The sequence below is a fragment of the Lithobates pipiens genome, unplaced genomic scaffold, assembly GCF_037356315.1.
Source record: "Lithobates pipiens isolate NorthernLeopardFrog02 unplaced genomic scaffold, aLitPip1_a1.2 Scaffold_18, whole genome shotgun sequence".
In the NCBI taxonomy this organism is placed as follows: domain Eukaryota; kingdom Metazoa; phylum Chordata; class Amphibia; order Anura; family Ranidae; genus Lithobates; species Lithobates pipiens.
Window position 1 is genome coordinate 24,262,847 of NW_027507758.1, and position 19,826 is coordinate 24,282,672.

A 19,826-nucleotide genomic window follows, 5' to 3' on the forward strand; every position below is an offset into this window, starting at 1 on the left:
GATTTGACAGTTTGGAGCCTGTGAGCACTTTAAACCATGGAAAATCAATGGTGAGTTCCTTTTACCATAAGCCGAAATGACAAACCACAGACATTTACCAACATGTCGTAAAATATATTCTAATGCTAACTACTAAATCATGCATGTGTACCATCTACTCATGTACATACAGGGTGGAGGTAGACTTTACTACACCCCTGATGACTTCTAATAGCAGGAGTAGAGGGAATCAATCATGGAAGGCTATAGAGGGCATCAAGCTGATGGCAGGAGTAGAGGGCATCAATCATGGAAGGCTATAGAGGACATCAAGCTAATGGCAGGAGTAGAGGGCATCAATCATGGAAGGCTATAGAGGACATCAAGCTAATGGCAGGAGTAGAGGGCATCAATCATGGAAGGCTATAGAGGACATCAACTAATGGCAGGAGTAGAGGACATCAATCATGGAAGGATGTAGAGGACATCAAGCTAATGGCAGGAGTAGAGGACATCAATCATGGAAGGCTATAGAGGACATCAAGCTAATGGCAGGAGTAGAGGACATCAATCATGGAAGGATGTAGAGGACATCAAGCTAATGGCAGGAGTAGAGGGCATCAATCATGGAATGCTATAGAGCAGGGGTCTCAAACTGGCGGCCCTCTAGCTGTTGCAAAACTACAAGTCCAATCATGCCTCTGAGTGTGGGAGTCATGCTTAAAACTGTCAGCCTTGCAAAGCCTCATGGGACTTGTAGTTTCACAACAGCTGGAGGGCCACCAGTTTGAGATCCCTGCTATAGAGGACATCAAGCTAATGGCAGGAGTAGAGGGCATCAATCATGGAAGGCTATAGAGGAAATCAAGCTGATGGAAGGAGTAGTGGACATCAATCATGAAAGGATGTGGAGGACATCAAGCTGATGGCAGAAGCAGAGGACATCAATCATGGAAGGCTGTAGAGAACATCGAGCTCCATTTGAAAGTGTATCGATGGTCAAAATATAAAATCATATATTCATTTCCTAATAATATTTAAATTATGTGTAGCCTGCTCCTATTAATCTGAACAATCTTGAAGTTTGTAAACTTACTTTTTGAAGCTCCCACAACATTTACGTCCTTAAATTCTGTAACCGTATACACTATGCCCTGTAAGTAGGCACTGCTGTGTCACACATATCACAGAGCCTGCCTTCTGCTCTACATTGGTGCTGAGAGGAGGAGTTTGAGGAGGCAGAGCCAGTACAAGAATCACTGCTTGCAGGCAGCAAGGTACTATGGGATATGTAGACCTTAGAAATCCATAGAGGGAATCCAGGAAGTTGCAGAAAGAGGCGGCCAGCAGACTGGCAGCTCTCACAACAAAAAAAAGGACATTTTTCAAAAATGTTCAAAAATAACAATTGTTTGTATTGTTGTTACAATGCTGATGTTATAAAAATTAAAGTGTATGTTGATACCATAGATCTCCTTAAAGGAATTCTAACTTCTGCTTGACCCAGTTATCACCAGATCTATGGTATCGCTTGATGAAATCGTATAGATTATGGTTGGCCAAACCACACATCTATGCAGGTTACACAAGGGAGTGAAAGGAATCCTGACACCTTTTATGCTCCAATTTTCTCAAACTTGTCATAGCTGATCCAAAGACACTCATACTGTACTTCATATTTAGAAAAATGTGCTGTAGTAATTCCCCTCAAACTATAACACAGCACTCATCCTATAAGACAAAATGCAATTTTTCTTATTCTATTACAAATCTGACTCCCGCTATTTGAAATGTGATTGCTTCCTAGGAGTAATGTACTTTGTATATCATTTTTTTTTGTTAGTTGCTTTACTGAGAAAGCACGATGGATGGCCTGTTCCTACTGAAGATCTAAAACCTCTGATCGTTGTTACCTGGCAAGCTATGCTAGGCCTTGCGGTCCTGTGAAAGCCAATACCAAGGCTGCTTTAACCTAGGTACCAAGGCCAGGGTTTACCCATGTATCAATATAAAACCGTATCCACTTATCAATAAAAACCATATCCATGAATCAATATAAACCTTATGCATGTATCAATGTAAAACTCTATCTATGTATCAATATAAACCTTATCCATGTATCAATATAATCCCCTATCCATGTATCAATGTAAAACTATCTATGTATCAATATAAACCTTATTAATGTGTCAATGTAAAACTCTATCTATGTATCAATATAAACTTTATTAATGTATCAATGTGAAACCTTATCCATGTATCAATATAATCCCCTATCCTTGTATCAATATAATCCCCTATCTATGTTTCAATATAAACCTTATTAATGTATCAATATAAAACCCTATTCATGTATCAATGTATACCTTATTTATGTATCAATGTAAACTCTATGCATGTATCAGAATAAGGCTCCATTCACACTTGTCATGCCAAGTCACAGCCCATTTATTTTAATGGCACCTGTTCAAATCTTTGTGACCTAAAGTTGCAGAGACTTTGAAAAGATGTCTGCACAACTTTGATGAGACTTTTGATGCAACTTTGACTAAGGGGCCAAGCCCAAACCCTTAAAAAAGAACCCCACGCCATAATGCAAAGAGAATTTGCCTTTCGTAAAATATCCCCCAAAGTCATGACCTCAACCTGATAGAACACCTTTGTGATGAATTAGCCTCGTCCAACATCAGGTACCTGTACCCACAAATGGGCTTTTGGAAGAATGGTCAAACATTCCCATAGACACACTCCTAAACCTTGTGGACGGCCTTCCCAGAAGAGTTGAAGCTGTTATAGGTGCATAGGGTGGGCCAACTCAATATTGAACCCTACGGACTAAGACTGGGATGCCATTAACCTCCCTGGCTGTATTCCCGAGTCTGGCTCGGGGTGGAATTTCAGAACCAAAAGCAGTAACTCCGAGCCAGACTCCGGATTGCTTCGCAGGATCCAGGAAGAGGGTGCTTACCTTATCCCCTGGATCCAGCAATGTCTCCCCACAGTGTGAGTGGCTCATCCTCCGCTGATTCAACACAGAGCCGAGCTCCATTCCCTGCGAGCGTTGCGACACACGGGGGCGGAGAACGGCGCCAAATTCAAAAAGTGAAACACACACATTACATACAGTATAATGTAATCTTACAGATGACATTACTGTATGAAATTATTTCACCTCCCTTTTGTCCCTACTGGTCTGTCCAGTGCCCTGCATTCAGTTTTATATTATAAAAACGGTTCTTTCTGCCTGGAAACTGGAGATTTTTACATCAAAAGTGGTCATCAAAACAGCGATAATAAATTAGAATCACTCGCAGAATTGAGCGATAGCGATTTGTGGGGAGATCCGTCATCAAATACTGAAACGTAATGATAGTGACAATTCTGCAACTGAGCAAATTTCAGTGTTTTTGATTTGGTTACATTATTAAATCATTATTATTATTATATTATTATTTGGTATAATTATTTATAGTTATTTATTATATTTTAATTTATGATTTCGTTTTTCAAACTTTATCATATCCGGGATGTCTGCTAGACTCTGGTTTGGACAGATTTAAGTGAGTTATTCCTAAGAATTAAAGGCCTACAATATAAAACACCAAATTTCCATGCAAAATAACTGTACCGCTTTCAGCACCTAAAATCCAACATAATCATACCGCCAGGGAGGTTAAAGTGCATGTAAAGGCGGGTGTCCCAATACTTTTGACAATATAGTGTACTTGAGTATAGGGATCAGATTTACTTGCATACTGTACATGAATAAGGTTATATTGCTATATGGATAAGGTGTACTTGGATACATGATTCAGATTAACTTGGATACATGGATGAGGTTGCAATTGGTACATGGATAAGGTTATCTTGGGTACAGGGATCAGATTTATCCGGATACATGGATAGAGTTACGTTGGTACATGGATATGGTATACTTGGATACGTGATTCAGATTTACCCGGATATATAAATAAGGTTATCTTGGGTTATCTCGGGTACATGGATCAGATTTAATTGGGGAATATAAAATGTGACATTTGTTGCACAGATCTGGAGTGTTTGTAGTCACTTTATAAAGAATAACAATATCATTATATAAGCATCTCTCTAATGTCAGACATCGCCTGGAAACAAGCCTTCTGAAAACACACAGGATCAGCAAAGCCCCTAATGATAATTACGCCGGTAAAAAAGGAAGAAGGGATTAATAAGCTCTTAAACCGTACTGTAACTACAATCTTACAAAACGCTGCCAAGTTTAAAAGCAAAATACATAACAAGAACACGTGGGAAGATTATGAAATATCTTTTTCTACTATAAACAGCAAGCGCTGTGTGACATACGGAATTCATAATTGCTTACAAACATGACAAATATTTTGCTGACACCTGTCTCATCTACATGCTGTTTAGAGTCTTGTAGAAGACAAAATACTGGAATCCGAGACAAGTGAGCAAGGGCGCCTCCAAGACAGCAGCCGAGCTTCCATCAACGATATCAGATGGGGCCTTCATCGAAAAAAAATCTAAAAATCTCATTGGATATCAGGCACTCCTTCCACCTACCCTGTCGAAAATAATAAGTGATTCTCCATGAAAGATATCGAGTAAGCCTCCATCAAAGATGTCAAACGAGTCCCCTTCAACGATACCACCATTCTTCCATCAACAATATCACCCTACTCCCACAATCAATATCAACTGGGACCCCATTAACAACGTCAACTGAGCCCCCATCAAAGATATCAACTGGGCCCTCATGTGCCCCCATCAACGATATCAACTGAGCCCCAATTAAAGATATCAACCCGGCCCCCATCAATGATATCAACCCGAGCCCCCATCAATGATATCAACTCATCCCCCACTAACAGTAACAACCGTGTCTCCATCAACAATGTCAACTGAGCCCCGATCAATTATATCAACTCATCCCCCACTAACAGTAACAACCGTGTCTCCATCAACAATGTCAACTGAGCCCCGATCAATTATATCAACTCATCCCCCACTAACAGTAACAACTGTGTCCCCATCAACAATGTGAACTGAGCTCCAATCAAAGATATCAACCCGGCCCCCACCACTGACATCAACCGAGCCCCCGTCAATGATATCAATTCATCCCCATCTAACTGTATCAACTGTGCCCCCATCAACAATGTCAATTGAGCCCCATCAATGATATAAACTCATCCCCCACTAACAGTAACAACCGTGTCCCCATCAACAATGTCAACTGAGCCCCATTAAAGATATCAACTGGGCCCTCATCGATGATATCAATTGAGCCCCCACTAACAATATCAAATGTGCTCCCATCAACAATATGACCTGAGCCCCAATCAAAGATATCAACCCGGCCCCCACCACTGATATCAACTCATCCCCCACTAACAGTATCAACCGTGTCCCCATCAACAATGTCAACTGAGCCCCATCAAAGATATGAACTGGGCCCTCATCGATGAAATCAACTGAGTCCCCACTAACAATATCAAATGTGTCCCCATCAACAATATTACCTCAGCCCCAATCAAAGATATCAACCTGGCTGCCACCACTGATATCAACCGAGCCCCAATCAACGATATCAACTCATCCCCCACTAACAGTATCAGCCATGCCTCCATCAACAATGTCAACTGAGCCCCATCAAAGATATCAACTGGGCCCTCATCGATGATATCAACTGAGCCCCCACTAACAATATCAAATGTGTCCCCATCAACAATATTACCTGAGCCCCATTCGAAGATATCAACCTGGCCCCCACCACTGACATCAACCGAGCCCCTGTCAATGATATAAACTCATCCCCATCTAACTGTATCAACCGTGCCCCCATCAACAATGTCAACTGAGCCCCATCAAAAATACCAACTGGGCCTTCATCGATGATATCAACTGAGCCCCCACTAACAATATCAAATGTGTCCCCATCAACAATATTACCTCAGCCCCAATCAAAGATGTCAACCTGGCCCCCACCACTGATATCAACTGAGCCCCAATCAACAATATCAACTCATCCCCCACTAACAGTATCAACCATGCCCCCATCAACAATGTCAACTGCTTGACCATACTCCCAGAAGCGCATTTGTGAGGTCAGGCACTGATGTTGGATGAGAAGGCCTGGCTTGCAGTCTCTGCTCTAATTCATCCCAAATCAGGTTGAGGTCATGACTCTATGCAGGCCAGTCAAGTTCCTCCACCCCAACTTCACTAATCCATGTCTTTATAGACCTTGCTTTGTGCACTGGTGCACAGTCATGTTGGAACAGGAAGGGGCCATCCCCAAACTGTTCCCACAAAGTTGGGAGCATGAAATCATCCAAAATGTCTTGGTATGCTGATGCCTTAAGAGTTCCCTTCATTGGAACTAAGGGGCCAAGCCCAACCCCTGAAAAACAACCCCCACACCATAATCCCCCCTCCACCAAATGATTTGGACCAGTGCACAAAGCAAGGTCCATAAAGACATAGTTGAGGGAGTTTGGGGTGGAAGAACTTGACTGGCCTGCACAGCCAGGCCTTCTTGTCCACATCAGCGCCTGACCTCACAAATGCACTTCTGAAAGAATGGTCAAACATTCCCATAGACACACTCCTAAATCTTGTAGACCTTGTAGACGGCCTTCCCAGAAGAGTTGAAGCTGTTATAACTGCAAAGGGTGGGCCAACTGTATATTGAACTCTAAAGACTAAGACTGGGATGCTATTAACGTTTATGTGCATACTTTTGACAATATAGTGTATCAACTGAGCTGCCATCATCGATATTAACCGGGGCCCCATTAACAAATGTCAACTAAGCCTCCTTCAAAGATATCAACTGGGCCCTCATTAACGATATCAACCAAACCTTCATCAAAGATATTAACCAAGCATTTTATATATATATATATATATATATATATATATATATATATATATATTTATGGTTCAGAGCCCTATGTCTGGTACGGATAAGGATGACAAACAGGGTTAACATAAACTTACCACTTGAAATAGACCTGAAAGTGTGCCTTGGTCTAACGTACGGTATACCAAAATAAGGGGGCATACCCTAGATAAGAAATGAGGATTAAATGAAATGAACATGAAATGAAGTGAAATGAGTACTCTTGTGAGGAGTATGATGCCTTGACAAATGCCCTAAAAAGGGGATGGGAGGGTGGGTATCGCACACAGGAACCGACAAGGAACACAGCAGAATGGGCTGATTAAATACCCCTCCGGGCTCCTCCCATAAATTCCGGCCACCATACTGGCCGACAAGGAACACAGCTGAACGGGCTGATTAATTACCCCTCCGGGCTCCTCCCATAAATTCAGGCCACCATACTGGCCTTCTAACATATATATATATAAATGTATATTTGCACAGTGCTTTACAGCGTGAGACCAAGACAGTACAGTTACAATACAATTCAATACAGGAAGAATCAGAGGGCCCTTTTTATTAGAGTTTACAATCTAAAAGGGAGAGTCAAGTGATACAAAGGGTAATAACTGTGGGGAGCAAACAAAAAAGACAATGGATACAATAAAAGTCCATTACGAAATTGAAGGGTACTCCTTAGCCACTCACCAATGAGGTGCGGTCACTGTAACCTTAACAACAGCATACACATTAACCCAGTGAGAATCTGGGTTAACAAAGGACATTGTTAGAGGAGTATATATTCAAAAAAGTATTTTATTGATATCAAGCAATAAAATTTTTGGAGTGCAATACTCCTACTCAAATGTATAGTTTTGCATTGTCAAATAACTGTGGGGGTTGGGCTGATGGAGAAAATAAAAGTATAGGTGTTAAGTGGGGAAAGGATAGGCTTCTATGAAGAGAAAAGTTTTCAGGGATCACCAAAAAGTGAATAGTGTTGGAGACAGTTGGACAGATTGGGGTAGGGAAATCCAGAGGATGGGAGAGGCTCGGTAGAAGTTCTGGAGGCGAGCATCGGAGGAGGTGACAAGGGAACTAGACAGCAGGAGGTCTTGGGAGGAGCCTTCATCAAAAATATCAACAGAGCCCCCATTAAAGATATCAACCGAGTTTCCATCAATGATATCAACCAAGCCTCCATGAAAGATATCAACAGAGCCTCCATCAATGATATCAACCAAGCCTCCATGAAAGATATCAACAGAGCCTCCATCAATGATATCAACCAAGCCTCCATGAAAGATATCAACAGAGCCTCCATCAATGATATCAACCAAGCCTTCATCAACGATATTAACAAAGCCTCCATCAAAGATATCAACCGAGCCTTCATCAAAGACATCAACCAAGCCTTCATCAATGATATTAACAAAGCCTCCATCAAAGATATCAACCGAGCCATCATCAACGATTTCAACTGAGCCTCCATCAAAAATATAAACCAAGCCTCCATGAAAGATCTCAACCAAGTGTCCATCAAAGATATCAACCAAGCCTTCAACAAAGATATGAACTGAGCCCTCATCAAAGATATCAACTGAGCCGCCATCAAAGATATCAACCATGCCTTCAAAGATATCAACTGAGCCTCCATCAGTTATATCAACTGAGCTTTCATCAAACATATAAGGAAGCTGGAGTCATTGTGGAGATTTTCCCTACTTTTATTCAATTTATCAGCACAGCAAAAATGAAACAAATTATAGCTCAATCACAAATAAGGTGTTTGTTTTTTAATTACCAGCTTTTCATATAATGTGATACAATTAACTTTCTGAAATTTGCATGTAATGTAATAAAACAATCAGGAAAACGGGTAATCTCAGAGTGCAATCAACCCCTGCGCTTTACTTCAAATCTCAACAATAATTTTCACTTGCAACCAGAGCGCAACACAAACGACACATTCATCATTTTCTGTAGGAAATACTGCTGCTAATCTAGACAAGTGTGGAAGAATAGATGAGATAGATGGATAGATAGATAGATAGATAGATAGATAGATAGATAGATAGATAGATAGATAGATAGATAGATAGATAGATAGATAGACTGGTAAGGATGCAGATAGATAAGTACATAAATACTGTAGTGTAGATATTTATATTCTAGACTAGTGTGGATGTACAGATGAGATAACGCATATAAAGTAGATAGATAGACTAGTGTGGACATAGAGAGATAGATAGACAGATAAAAGAAAAAAAGAGAAAATAATAACAGCTTTTCTGCAAAAATGTTCTCCACACAAATATGATGTAAAGAACATGATTAGGCATGGTGGTGCAGGAGACAGCTCTGTGAAATGTAATTAAAGCATAAGATGCAGAAAGAACCATTACACACATAAAACACGTAGACATGACAATTCACATTACATACTTAATAAATACCAAACATAGGTGATTTACTTGTTTTTATGGGATCTCACACATAACTACAACACTGGCAAACCCTTTACTACCTATAAACGACCACAGGGCTACTCCGGTATGGCAGAGAGCAATGTTCGAAATTTTGAGCTCCAAACCAATAACTCAATCTATCCTACAATGGTATGACTATAGTAACCCGGAATAGGATCACAACAGTCTGTAGGACACCACTGCTCCCTGTATATGTCTTCATTCTAGTTACTACCTCGTCTCCATCATCGCCTTCTGTTAAACATTTCCACTGATTTACGACTTGGTGCAAGTACATTATCAAGGCTTCGGATTGGCTTTCTTCCCTATTATTAATTTTATATCCAGTCATTGGATAGTGTGCATTATATTTTGTATTAACGCATCCCTAGACAAAAAATTCTGAGAGGTCCAATAATTATTCACGATAATGAATAGCTACCTCTCAACTCTGTCATTATTCATCTATTCTACCCCACATGTATTAAACATATCATAAGCTTTTGTGAACCAACTACTTTTCCCCTAACAATTTCAAGTTAAATTTTTTGGGGGCTTTTACACCTACACTACACTATCACCTACAATTGTTGAAATAAGATAATAAACAGAATCGGTAGGGTCAAAAAAAACTCAGGGCATCCTCAGACACACCAAAGTTGCAAAGTACCACAGTGAACATGGCTCATGTTCTGTTCACATAATTATATACTAATTGACTGTAGACCCCCAAAACAATCATAACAGTTTCTAAACTTGTTTGGAGTCTTGGGTACCTTACAGAGTATTAATTCTAACCCCACATCAAAGATATCAACCGAGCCTCCATCACAGATGTCAACCAAACCTCCATCAAAGATATCAACCAAGTATCCATTGAAAATATCAACCAAGCCTTCGTCAAATATATCAACCGAGACTCTATCAAAGATATCAACCATGTCTCTATTAAAGATATCAACCAAGCCTTTCCTCAAAATATCAACCAAGCCTCCATCAAAGATATCAACCAAGTATCTATCAAAGATATCAACCAGGCCTTCATCAAATATATCAACCGAGTCTCTATCAAAGATATCAACCATGTCTCTATCAAAGATATCAACCATGTCTCTATCAAAGATATCAACCATGTCTCTATCAAAGATATCAACCAGGCCTCCATCAAAGATATCAACCATGTCTCTATCAAAGATATCAACCAGGCCTCCATCAAAGATATCAACCAAGTCTCTATCAAAGATTCCAACTCAGCCTCCATCATAGATATCAACCAAGTCTCTATCAAAAGTTTTCAACCAAGCCTCCATCAAAGAAATAAACCGAGCCTCCTTTAAAGATATCAACCGAGTCCCCATCAAAGATATCAACTGAGTCCCCATAAAATATATCAACCGAGTCCCCATCAAAGATATCAACTGAGTCCCCATCAAAGATATGAGCAAGATGGACTGATACCACTTAACATATCAGTTTTATTGTGCACAAACCATAGGATAATAAAAACATGGTAAAGTTTTGAAGAACTTAGCCCCCACCCCTGAGGAACTGTTGTTCTTTGTAATATACAAATATATTGACCAGGTTTGTTGAGTCTATAAAGCAGATGGTATTGTTATGGGAATAATATTTTTTGCTCACCCCCTGTTTTTTTCCCTCTCTTTGCCCCCCCCCCCTTTATTATACGGTAGCCTTTATCAACCAGGGTTCTTTGGTACATCAGGGTTGCTCCAGAGGTTACTAGGGGGTTCCTTGAGCAATGAGCAACTTTTGCCTTTCAGATAAGTAACGACTGACACCAATGATATTTTTTAGCTCTCTTTGAGGAGGGGATTCTTTGCAATGACCACGAATGTAAGGGACATTCTTTCCACTGACCACCAATGTAAGGGACATTCTTTGCAATGACCACGAATGTAAGGGACATTCTTTCAACTGACCACCAATGTAAGGGACATTCTTCGCAATGACCACCAATGTAAGGAACATTCTTCTCACTGATCACCAATGTAAGGGACATTCTTTCCACTGACCACCAATGTAAGGGGCATTCTTCCCACTGACAACCACTGTAAGCAGCATTCTTCCCAATGACCACCAATATAAGGAGCACTCTTCCCACTGGCCATCACCCTAACGTTTCTGGGCTGTAGATATAGTAACTATTAGCAGAAGTTCCCTGGGACTGGAAAGTCATTTTAAGGATTCCTCCATGTTCTACAGTATCCCATCTTCGTTTTTTTCTTCTACGGATGGCCTTTAGTGTCAAACATGCAGAATCTAAGACACTTTCTACCCATTGCTAGAGGCTGATCAACACACAAGTATGTCTATATGTCACACAAAATTCCTCCCTTTTCGACTACTGTATGCTTACCTAGACACGAGCCATAAGTGTTCCTACCCACCTTAGGAAGTAGTGGCTACAGATCCAAGACCCGGGGCACTTGACTAGTGGCCTGAAAGCCAGGATCTACCAATGCCCCTGATAATAAGTCAAGCTTTCAAGCAGTGTATGCATACCACTGCCCCATCTTGTACTGTACCTGCATGTATGAGAAATTGAGGTCGATTTAGTAAGGTCAAATACACTTTGAAAGGGAATTTTTCCCAGATCTTTACTGAATGCTCTTGTGAAGGTGAAATTCTGCTGATTTCCATCATTCAATCATGTGCAAGAAAAAAATGCTGTTTTTTTTAATCTACCTTGTATATGATTGGATCGTCTTTGCAAAGAATATCACCGCATTCACAAAGGGAAGTTGCACTTTGCAAGGGAATTTTCCCCAGAGCTTAGTAAATGTGGTGAAGTCTCACTTTGCAAAGAACAACAAATCACATGCAAGGAAAAAAAAAAAAAAAAGAAAATTGGGTGCACATGATTGGATGAAAGAAGTCAGCAGAAAAGTAAATTTTGTATATGAATCCGGACCATACAGACCAATCCATGCACAAATGATGTCCTATTCTTGAATAAATGACTATAGGCGACCCCGTCGATCGGATTACCAATGGATTTTTTTTTAGCGCTCCCTGAAACTCACCTTATTCACTAAGCTCTAGGGATAAATCCCCTGCAAAGTGCAATTTCCCCTGCAAGGTGAACGGTGTATTTGCCTTTAGAAATTCAACTTCTATAAAACGGATAGACTATCATGCTTTATTTATGGGAATTATTTACTAATGGCAAATAGGCTGTTCACTTTGCAAGGACAATTGCACTTTCCAATGTAATTTACCCCAGAGACCAGTGAATGAGGTCTCTGGTGATTTCCATCAACCAATCATGTGAAAGCCTAAATGCTATTTTTTTTTCCCCCTTGCGTGTGATTGGGTATTCTTTGTAAAGTGGGACTTCACCACATTCACTAAGCTCTTTGACTTCACCACATTCACTAAGTCTGTTCACTTGCAAAGTGACCAGGCTATTTGCCTTTAGTAAATCCACCCCTATGAAACAGATAGACCTGCTATCTATGAGGAACAAACAGCCTCATTAACAGAATTACACTAAACAATGTAAAAAATAAATAATTAATTAAAATGAGCAATAATTATTCCCATTAAGTGCAGAAACCAATCAGATTCAGTCATGTCAATTTAAAGATCACTTCTGATTGGTCGTTATGAGTTACTGCATTTTTACCATGGCTGTATGCTGTAAGAAATAAGCCCGTATGCATGGCTCTTATCAGAACATGTTGAGTTTATTATCTTTTTTCCTCCTAACATTTAAGGATTTCCTTTCAGCACCATTACTACACTCATAATCTCCCGAAATATAATCTGCAGGAAACTTCTGACTAGAGTTTAACCCTCAGAATAAACCAAATATCACCCTGTACTACCCCCAGAGCTCGTATTTTGTGACTCCTGCCATTATTCAAATAAAAGCCCCGTATTTATGTCACTGTCATTTTTAAACTCTACTTAGTGTGAATTATTATTGACATTTATAAGCTGCCCCGGTTCCAAGCCATATTTCATCCAAACCCCCCCCCCCCCCCCATTTAAGTGACTGGTCTGTAAAATAACAACGTGACAATCAAAAGGCAAGAAAGACACTGAGCAGGGACCATGCAGCAACAATAAATACTGTGAGTCATTCAACAACCATCCCCATACAGCCATAAAGATGTTAATGACGGGGCTATCCTTATCCCAGTGCAAATACAAGGCTGGGGAGGACATTGAAAGGATAGACAAGACACCGACTACCAAGGACTGAGGATTGTCCAAGAGATAATGCAGAATATATCAGATAGTCCTGAACAATGGGTACCTTGTACATACAACATTGTCACTGTTCACCCCAGTCTACCTTCATATGGTCACTGTCCACCCCAGTCTACCTTCATACGGTCACTGTCCACCCCAGTCTACCTTCATATGGTCACTGTCCACCCCAGTCAACCTTCATATGGTCACTGTCCACCCCAGTCCATTGGTCCCTTTCCACCCCAGTCTACTTCCATGTGGTCATCGTCCACCCCAGTCTACTTCCATATGGTCACTGTCCACCCCAATCTACTTCCATATGGTCACTGTCTACCCCAGTCAACCTTCATATGGTCACTGTCCACCCCAGTCCATTGGTCACTTTCCACCACAGTCTACTTCCATGTGGTCACTGTCCACCCCAGTCTACCTTCATATGATCACTGTCCACCCCAGTACCCCCTCATACGGTCACTGTCCACCCCAGTCTACCTTCATATGGTCACTGTCCACCCCAGTCCCCCCTCATACGGTCACTGTCCACCCCAGTCTACCTTCATATGATCACTGTTCACCCAATTCTACCTTCATATGGTCACTGTCCACCCCAGTCTACCTTCGCATGGTTACTGTCCACCCCAGTCTACCTTCATATGATCACTATCCACCCTAGTACACCTTCATATGATCAGTTTCCCCCCCAGTACACCTTCATATGATCCCTTTCCACCCCAGTACACCTTCATATGACCACTGTCCACCCCAGTCTACCTTCATATGGTCCCTTTCCACCCCAGTACACCTTCATATGACCACTGTCCACCCCAGTACACCTTTACATGGTCACTGTCCACCCCAGTACACCGTTACATGGTCACTGTCTACCCCAGTCCCCCTTCATATGTACACTGTCAACCCAGTCCACCTTAATATAGTCACTGCCCCCCCTGGTCCAACTTCATATGATCACTGTCCAACCCAGTCCACCTTCAAATGATCACTGTCCACCCCAATCCACCTTCATATGATCACTATCCACCCTTGGTCACCTTCATATGATCACTGTCCACCCCAGTCCACCCTCATATGTCACTATCCACCCCAGTCTACCTTCATATGATTATTGTCCACCCTGGTCCACCTTCATATGGTCACTGTGCACCCTTGTATGATCACTGATGACCCCAGTCCCCCCTCGTATGATCACTGTCCACCCCAGTCGACCCTCATATAGTAACTGTTCACCCCAGTCAACCCTTGTATGGTCACTGTTCACCCCAGTCAACCCTTGTATGGTCACTGTTCACCCCAGTCAACCCTCGTATGGTCACTGTCCACTTGCACAATCCCTCGTTGACTGTTGACAGTTCAAATCTTGCATTGCAAAGTGCAAAACCTAAGCATGTAAGAAGTGCTGAAAGCTTTTAATGTTTCCTCTTACTGGATACACATTATCCTCTGGTTGGGAACTCCCCTGTGTCAGCCAAATTTTGGAAATGATATTTAATAACAGTAAAGCTTAAGATGTTAATGACAGGACTATCCTATCCCAATGCAAATACAAAACTAGGGATGTCATTGCAAGGATAGCCAATACACGTCCTGCAATGGACTGAGGATTTGCCAGGAGGTAATGCAGCACAAAAACAGACTGACTGGGTAATGGGCACATTGTACATACAACATGGTCACTGTCCACCTCGGTCCACCCTCATATGGTCACTGTCCACCTGCACAATCCCTTGTTGACTGTTGGCAGTTCAAATCTTGCATTACAAAGTGCAAAACCTGAGCATGCAGAAAGCGCTGAATGCTTCTAAAGTATCCTATGTGTGGGAACTCCCCTATGTGAGTCAAATCTTGGAAAGGATATTTAATATCAACAAAAGTTAAGATGTTAATGACGGGGCTATACTATCCCAGTGCAAGTACAAAACTGGGGATGTCATTGCACGGGTAGCCAAGACATATCATGCAATAGACTGAGGATTTTCCAGGAGGTAATGCAGCAAAGTGAAAAATGCCCTGAGTAATAGGTACATCGTACACACAACATGGTCACTGTCCACCCAAGTCCATCCTTATCTGGTGACTTTCCACCTCAGTCCACCCTCACATGGTGACTGTCCACCTCAGTCCACCCTCATATGGTCAATGTCCACCTCAGACCACCCTCATATGGTCACTGTCCACCTCAGACCACCCTCATATGGTCACTGTCCACCTCAGACCACCCTCATATGGTCACTGTCCACCTCAGTCCACTCTCATATGGTCACTGACCACATCAGTCCACTCTCACATCGCTACCATCCACCTGCACCATCCCTCACTGACCGTTGACAATACAAATCTTGCAAAATCTGAGCATGCAAGTGACGAAAGCTTTTAATGTTTCCTCTTGCTGGATACACAATAGCCTCTCTGTGGGAACTTCCCTATGTAAACCAAATCTTGGAAAGGACATGTATTATGAACAAAAGTTAAGATGTTAATGATGGGACTATCCTATCCCAATGCAAATACAAAACAGAGGATGTCATTGCAAGGATAGCCAAGACGTCCTGCGATGGACTGAGGATTTGCCAGGAGGTAATGCAGCTAAAAGCAGATTGCCCTGAGTAATGGGAACATCTAACATACAACATGGTCACTGTCCACCCCAATCCACCTTCATATGATCATTGTCCCAATTCACCTGCATATAATCACTGTCCAACCTTTGTATTTTCACTGTCCACCCTCCTATGGTCATTGTCTACCCTGATACACCCGCATATGGATAAACGCTCATATATATGGTCCACTCTCATATATATGGTCACAGACCACCCTGGTCGACCCTCAGTAAGTCACTGTCCACCCCAGTCTACCCTCACATATTTTCCATAAACGCTAGTCCACTTTCATATGGTCACGGTCCTCCCCAGTCCATCTTCACATGGTCACAGTCCACCCCAGTCCCATCTTCACATGGTCACAGTCCACCCCAGCCGAGTGCATATAATCACTGTCCGCCCTTATATATTTACTGTCCACTCCAGTCCACTTTCATATGTTCACCGTCCATCCCAGTCCACCCTCATATATATTGTCACCCTCATGTATATGGTCACCATCCACCCCATTCCACCTTGATATGGTCACCATCCACCCCCGTCCACCTTCATATGGTCACCGTCCACCTTTATATGGTCCCCCTTCACCCCAGTTCACCTTCTTATGGCCACCATCCACCCCGGTTCACCTTCTTATGGCCACCGTACACCCCGGTTCACCTTCTTATGGCCATCGTCCACCCCAGTTCACCTTCATATGGCCAAGGTCCACCCCAGTTCACCTTCATATGGTCAACGTCCACCCATTCCACCTAGTCCACCTTCATATGGTCAGCGTCCACCCAAATCCACCTTCATATCTTTACCATCCATCCCAATCCACCTTCATATCATCACTGTCCACCTTGGTCCACCATCACAATCCTCTGTTGACAGTTGATATCTTCCACTGCAAATCTGCAAAACCTGAACATGCAAAAGGTTTTAAAGGTTTCCTCTTACTGTATCCACCACCTCTCTCCTGGAACCCCCCTATGCCAGCCAAATCCTGCAAACCACATTTAACATCTAACAAAAAAAGTTCAGCCGCTTCATTGACACAACACAAAACTCACATGGATCATTAACTGCCTGACAGCCGGAAAGCAGGCAGCACATGGCCGGGACTGGCAGAAGAACGGTGGAAGCCAACTGGTTAACCCTTGAAGCTGGAAAACGCAGGGAAGGGAAAAGTGGTGCAGAGACAAAAACGCCGGGATAGAGCACGGTGACCGGTCTCATATCAGATGATCAGCCAGGGGAAGGCAAAGGGGGGGGTATATAGTCAGCACCCCTCCCCTCCCCCCTCCCTGTGCCTGTCAATGTCAGTAGAACAGCTGTCAGGAGCACAGGTCCCCTGCAAGGTTGTAGGAAGGTATAGGGATGGATGGTCCCGATCTGCTACAGCTGGCCCTGATCACAACAGGGAGCCCAGAGACTGGGGCTGCTGAGGACCAGCACTGCTACTGGGGATGAGAGGGATATGGGCAGTAATAATGGGAGTAGTAATTCTAGGACTGGTAGTAACATGCAAAGGACCAACAGGGACAGGCTGCATAGGACCATAGGACCAGCAGGGACAGGCTGCATAGGACCAGAAGGGACAGGCTGCACAGGACCAGAAGGGACAGGCTGCACAGGACCAGAAGGGACAGGCTGCACAGGACCATAGGACCAGCAGGGACAGGCTGCATAGGACCAGCAGGGACAGGCTGCATAGGACCATTGGACCAGCCGGGACAGGCTGCATAGGACCATAGGACCAGCAGGGACAGGCTGCATAGGACCAGAAGGGACAGGCTGCATAGGACCAGCAGGGACAGGCTGCATAGGACCAGCAGGGACAGGCTGCATAGGACCATAGGACCAGCAGGGACAGGCTGCATAGGACCAGAAGGGACAGGCTGCATAGGACCAGCAGGGACAGGCTGCATAGGACCAGAAGGGACAGGCTGCATAGGACCAGCAGGGACAGGCTGCATAGGACCAGAAGGGACAGGCTGCATAGGACCAGCAGGGACAGGCTGCATAGGACCAGCAGGGACAGGCTGCATAGGACCAGAAGGGACAGGCTGCATAGGACCAGCAGGGACAGGCTGCATAGGACCAGCAGGGACAGGCTGCATAGGACCAGAAGGGACAGGCTGCATAGGACCAGAAGGGACAGGCTGCATAGGACCAGCAGGGACAGGCTGCATAGGACCAGCAGGGACAGGCTGCATAGGACCAGCAGGGACAGGCTGCATCCTCCACATCTCTGCATTCAGTCCCCCCTCCACCCCAGGCGGCCGCTCACCTCGTGCTGCTCCCGCTGTCTCTCCGCACTCTCCCCGGCTCCGCTCTATATGCTCCGCGCCTTCTTCTATCGGGACTGGCCGGGAGACACACACAGCCCGACACCCCGTCCCTGGAGGGGCGCGCCACCGCCGCCTCCACCACCGCTGGACTGGAGCCCTGCAAGCTCCTCCCGGGGCCGCGCTCTCCGGCTGATTAGAGAACTGCTGCTGCTGCTGGAGGACGGCGGGGGCGCGCGTGCGCGTGCACCGGCCACCATATTACCGGGGCTGGCGGCCCTCCTCCATCCGCCGCACCAACCTTCTAATCACCGAGACCGGAGGAGATCACCGGGAGCAGAAGAGCGATACAATGTATCCGGAGAGAGGGAGATCTCTATACATTGTATACATTGTAATAAGGACACATTGTACAGCACTGCAATATAGGCATCATTATATATTATTATTATTTTACTAATAGTATACAAAATAATAATAATATTATGGGGTCATCATGGCTATCATGTTAGTATGTGATTAGTGTAGTGATCAGAATATATTACAGATAATAATAATTTACTAATAGTATCAAAGACCAGGAAAGAGTGATCAGGACTGGAGACATAATATTCATATTAATATCGGTCATAGGATAATAGATTAGCTACTAATAATTATATTCATAATAATAATATGAATAATCATAATAGTACAAAAATAATATTAAAGGATGATCAGGACAAAAATAATAAGAGTATAGTAATCAAAGGATATTATTCATGAATAACTATAATAATAGTATTAGTACTAATAGTATAAAAAGCCTTTAAATGGTGATAAGGATTGTAATAAAAGTATAATTGATAAAATACTTTAGTATGTCAATAATAGTATGTTAGTAATTCATAATTATATTATGAAGTATTAATACGTTTATTAAAATTGATTAAATAATATTTACGGAAGGTTAAAGAGAGAAAATAACTATATTAATATTATTATTATGATTATTATTATTAATAATAATAAAAAAGATGATGATTATAATAATGAATAATAATAATAATTCTTATTATTATTAATATGAGTAATTATTATTATTATTATTCATTATTTTAATCATCATCTTTTTTATAATTATTATTCATCATCACCATCATCATCATAGGATTTTGTAATAATATATAGTATGTTAATAATCGTGTATTTGTAATGAAAAATTACATTATTAAATATTAATACGTTTATTAAAATTGGTTAAAATATATTTATAGCATAAAAGAATGGTAGAGGGTGAAAATAACTATATTATAATAATATATTATATAACATAGTAACATAGTAATATATACATATATATATATATATATATATATATATATATCATATTTTATAATAA

General features: G+C 42.2%; 1 protein-coding gene across 4 annotated transcripts in view; it reads right to left on the bottom strand.

Moving 5' to 3' along the window:
* The window catches only part of PLCB4 (phospholipase C beta 4), a 524,177-nt gene extending 505,530 nt beyond the window's left edge, over positions 1-18,647 (bottom strand). For all 4 annotated transcript variants that reach the window (XM_077485485.1, XM_077485488.1, XM_077485487.1 and 1 more), the window contains exon 1: positions 18,448-18,647. The gene's annotated coding sequence lies outside the window, so the exon portion shown is untranslated. The remainder of the gene's footprint in view (positions 1-18,447) is intronic.
* Positions 18,648-19,826: the final 1,179 nt, after the last annotated feature.